This window comes from Melanerpes formicivorus, unplaced genomic scaffold (assembly GCF_026170545.1).
Source record: "Melanerpes formicivorus ecotype bairdi unplaced genomic scaffold, bMelFor1.0.p_v2 SCAF_117, whole genome shotgun sequence".
In the NCBI taxonomy this organism is placed as follows: Eukaryota; Metazoa; Chordata; class Aves; order Piciformes; family Picidae; genus Melanerpes; species Melanerpes formicivorus.
In genome coordinates this window covers 1,473,765-1,478,047 of record NW_027142469.1, presented here as the reverse complement: position 1 = coordinate 1,478,047, position 4,283 = coordinate 1,473,765, and the positions used below count along the sequence as shown (strand labels likewise).

The 4,283-nt window shown below is 60.5% G+C and overlaps 1 long non-coding RNA gene across 1 annotated transcript; it reads right to left on the bottom strand.

Moving 5' to 3' along the window:
• Positions 1-1,818: 1,818 nt before the first annotated feature.
• LOC137456149 (uncharacterized) lies at positions 1,819-3,919 on the bottom strand. Its single transcript, XR_010990973.1, has 4 exons — positions 2,965-3,919; positions 2,599-2,840; positions 2,219-2,487; positions 1,819-1,938 (listed from the first exon to the last, which is right to left on the bottom strand). It is a non-coding gene; the product is annotated as an uncharacterized lncRNA (long non-coding RNA).
• Between the last annotated feature and the right edge of the window lie 364 nt (positions 3,920-4,283).

The window sequence follows — 4,283 nt, the reverse complement described above, 5'->3', positions numbered from 1 at the left end:
CATTTCAGAGAGCCCCCACACCATTTCATTTCAGGCCAGCATTGCACTATTTGATCATTTCATTTCAGAGAGCCCCCAGTCCATTTCATTTCAGGCCAGCATTGCACCATTTCACCTGGTCTCATTTCAGAGAGCCGCCATACTGTTTCATTTCAGGCCAGCATTGCACCATTTCACCTCTTGTCATTTCAGAGGGCCCCCACACCATTTCAGGCCAGCATTGCAACATTTCACCTCTTGTCATTCCAGAGAGCCCCCACAACCAGTTCATTTCAGGCCAGCATTGCTCCATTTCACCTGGTCTCATTTCAGAGAGCCCCACACCACTTCATTTCAGGCCAGCATTGCACCATTTCACCTGGTCTGATTTCAGAGAGCCCCACACCATTTCATTTCAGGCCAGCATTGCAACGTTTCTTCTTTTCGTTTCAGAGAGCCCCGCGCCGTTTCGTCAACAGAAAATCCTGCTAAAAATAGCTGCTTTTTCTGTGGATAGTCAAGAGTATTACCAATTGCTACATAAGAAGCTTTGCAATTGCCCCCGTTGGATCTGTCCTGTTAAATACCAAGGCTTCCGTAATGTAAAAACGAATTCCAAATACGGTAACGCACAGCTTGAAAACATCTATGAAATGTGTAACGATTGCTCAGGAAAGGGGGGTCTTCCTTTGTGCCGCGAGGGTCGTCGCTTTGCTTTAGGCTTTTTTACGTCATCTGGGATTTTTTGGCTCCTTAGTTTACATGCCGATAGGAACCGTTTTCCCCCTCGCCCGCCGATTGCGCAACACATACCCTACGACTGAAAACCGACTGAAAAAATAAAACAACTGTTTACATCGACAGGAAAGAATGGGATCGATTGCTAAGTAGATACTTCGCAGCCGCCGAGCCGAGCCGAGCCGAGCCGAGCCGAGCCGAGCCGAGCCGAGCCGAGCCGAGCCGAGCCGAGCCGAGCCGAGCCGAGCCGAGCCGAGCCGAGCCGAGCCGAGCCGAGCCGAGCCGAGCCGAGCCGAGCCGCCGCGCCGAGCCGCCGAGCCGAGCCGCCGAGCCGAGCCGCCGAGCCGAGCCGCCGAGCCGAGCCGCCGCGCCGAGCCGAGCCGAGCCGCCGCGCCGAGCCGAGCCGAGCCGCCGCGCCGAGCCGAGCCGAGCCGCCGCGCCGAGCCGCCGCGCCGCGCCGAGCCGCCGCGCCGCGCCGAGCCGCCGCGCCGCGCCGAGCCGCCGCGCCGCGCCGAGCCGCCGCGCCGAGCCGAGCCGCCGCGCCGAGCCGAGCCGCCGCGCCGAGCCGAGCCGCCGCGCCGAGCCGAGCCGCCGCGCCGAGCCGAGCCGCCGCGCCGAGCCGAGCCGCCGCGCCGAGCCGAGCCGCCGCGCCGAGCCGAGCCGCCGCGCCGAGCCGAGCCGCCGCGCCGAGCCGAGCCGCCGCGCCGAGCCGAGCCGCCGCGCCGAGCCGAGCCGCCGCGCCGAGCCGAGCCGCCGCGCCGCGCCGCGCCGCGCCGAGCCGAGCCGCCGCGCCGCGCCGAGCCGAGCCGAGCCGAGCCGCCCTTTTAGGGGAAGAAAACCCTCTCGTTTGCCTGAGAGCGCCGAGGCGACTCGCCCCGAGACTATAAATCCAACTACAATCCTCTCCTCTCTATAGAGATATTCAGGAATGGTATTCATTGCGACGGTAAAGAGGCTCTGAAGTTACCCCCCCCACCGGATCTCCTCTCTGAGATGCAAGTGATGCCGGAACGGAAAAGCGATTTGCGCGTAGAGCAAAGCCAATTTTGGCAACGTACCTACCAAAGGGGAATCGATTGAAAGCGGCGGACTTACGCTGAGCGGTCGGGGGGGCGTCTCTTGCCGCCGCGCGTGGGAAGCGCGCCGCCGGCCTCCGCTCGGCAGGTTTTCCGTTCCGAGAAAAACCAACCCAACGCCGAAACCGGTGAGTGTTCAAAAACCCTACAACGCAAAGGAAAATCCGTGAGCTGTTGTGTACTAGAGATACGCACTGTAAGTTTACGTCTTTCAGAACCCCATGCAGCGCATTTCAAAGCCTCTTTTCAGACAAATTAATACCAGACTGCTGCGCCTAGTTAAACAGCAGAGCTATGAAGTTGCAAGAGAGGGGTGTCAGGGTTAGCTGGCCTCTTAGGGATTTTAATCCCCTCCGAGAACGTGCAAGCGTTTCAAATGAGCTGCTACGTAAGAACCCCCGAGAGCGGCAGAGGCTGGCGCTTACCTGGAAGGGAGCCCGAGGAAACCGGGAAGAATCTGAGCGAGGAGCTGAGCCCCGCCAAGCCCCCAACGTGCCGGTTCCTTCCGCCTCGCCTCGGGGAGCCCCGCGCCGGTTCCGTCCGGTTCCGTTCGCCTCGGTTCGCCTCTCCTCGTCTCGGGGGGCCCCGCGGGTGAGCTGCCGCGGGGAGTTTGAGTTGCCGCCGGCTGAGGTGAGGAAAAATCTTTTCCTTTGCTGAAAGCGCTATGCCGACTCACCCTAAAACTGAAACTTTCCTGTTTACATGGATAGTAAAGAATAGGGTCAATTGCTATATGAAAACCTTTGCAGTCTCCCCCATTGGAATGCTTAGTGGAACCCCCTGGTTCCACCCCGAGGGCTCTTACCTGTGGCAGCGATTTGCCTTTCTCCCTTGTGGGACGCCCCCTTAGGGCTTACACGTTACCCCTTTCCCTTGCCAGCAGTCCTTTTCCTGCCTGAAGGCTCTTGTCTCTTCCTGGGGTGATCTGACTGATTTAAAAGAGCTCTGCCTGAGAAGCCTCTAAGGGGGCGCCCGGAGAGGTCCTGCGCCTCGGCGGGCCCCGCGGCCCGACGGAGAGGGGTCCCGCCGCGGTCCTCGGAAACCGATCTGGGGGAAAAGACGAACGCCACGGCTCGGGTAACTGCCGGAGTTCTATAGGGCTCGCTACAGCCCTGGACGGCTGTGGGATCTCTCCTAAAGGTCTCGGAGCCGAGCGGTTTCACAAACTCACCTTACTTCTGTGAAAGAGGAGGTTGGACTATTTCCCAGAAGTCTGCTGCACGTTTTCCTGGTTTCTGCAGATAGTTTTCCTCCTTTTCTTACCAGCGACTTATGTGAAGTCTTAGGGCTTTTAATCCCCTCCTAGAACATTCAGGCGTATCGAACCTTCAGAGCACCTACACGGGAACCGCGGACAGCGACAGAGGCTGGCACTAACCTGGTGCGGAGCTCAGCCGGACGAAGGGAACCCACGGAAGCTAAAGGAAGACGAGCTGAGAGCAGACCTCGGCGGAGCCGGCTGGCGCCTGGGGGAGCCGAGCCCCGGCGCGCCTGGTGAGAGGCAGCCCGGCCGGGCGGAGCCGCCGTCTGTTCGGGGGAAGGAAATCCTCCGGCTTCACAGAGAGCTGAGCCGACTCGCCCTAAGACTGCCAATCTCTCCTGTTCATATAGGTAGTCAGGACTGGCACTAAGTGCCAGGTAACAAGGCTCTGAACTCACCCCCGCTGCGTCTCTTCCGTTACACGCAAAGGCTGCTAGCAGGTAGAAGCCGATTGCAAGCAGAGCAAAGCAGTTTGAAAACAGAACTACGAAATGGGTCTCAAGGAATTAAAGACGGGGAACCCTCCTCGGTGCGTGGGGGAGGGGGGGGAATCCTTTGTTTCTTTTGCCTTTATTCTTTGTCCTGAGGTTTCTTTGGGTTTTGGTCTCTGTAATTTGAATGGAAGTAACCTCTGAGGAGAGCCCAGCGAAGCCTCCCCCCACACACAGGGGTGAGAATCCCCTACCTGGTCAGTGCTGCCCCCGCTCTTAAGGGGCCTGCTGGCATCTAAGGTGGATCTGGTGGTATCAAAGGGGAATTCGGGCACACAGAGAGGGATATGGGGAGGCTCTGGAGGGGCTCCAAAAGGACCTTTCAGTTGGATCCAACTGAGGCCACCGCCACCAAGCCACGCCCCTCAAACTGAGGCCACCGCCAAGCCAGCCCCCCCACCCACCCAAACACATGGGCCGCTGGCAAGACAAGCAACCCCCCCCACCCCCCCCCAGCAACAGAAGCTGCCGCCAAGCCAGCCAAACCCCACACCCCAGCAACAGAAGCTGCTGCCGCCAAGCCGGCCACCCCCCAACCCCCCCAAACCACAGAGGGCGCCGCCACCAAGCCAGCCACCCCCAACCCCCACCCAATAACAGAGGCCACCGCCAAACCAGCCACGCATCCCACCCACCCCAGTCACAACAGAGGCCGCCGCCACCAAGCCAGTCCCCCCCCCACCCAACACAGGCCACCGCCGCCAAGCCAGCCCCCCCCCAGCAACCACAGAGGCCACC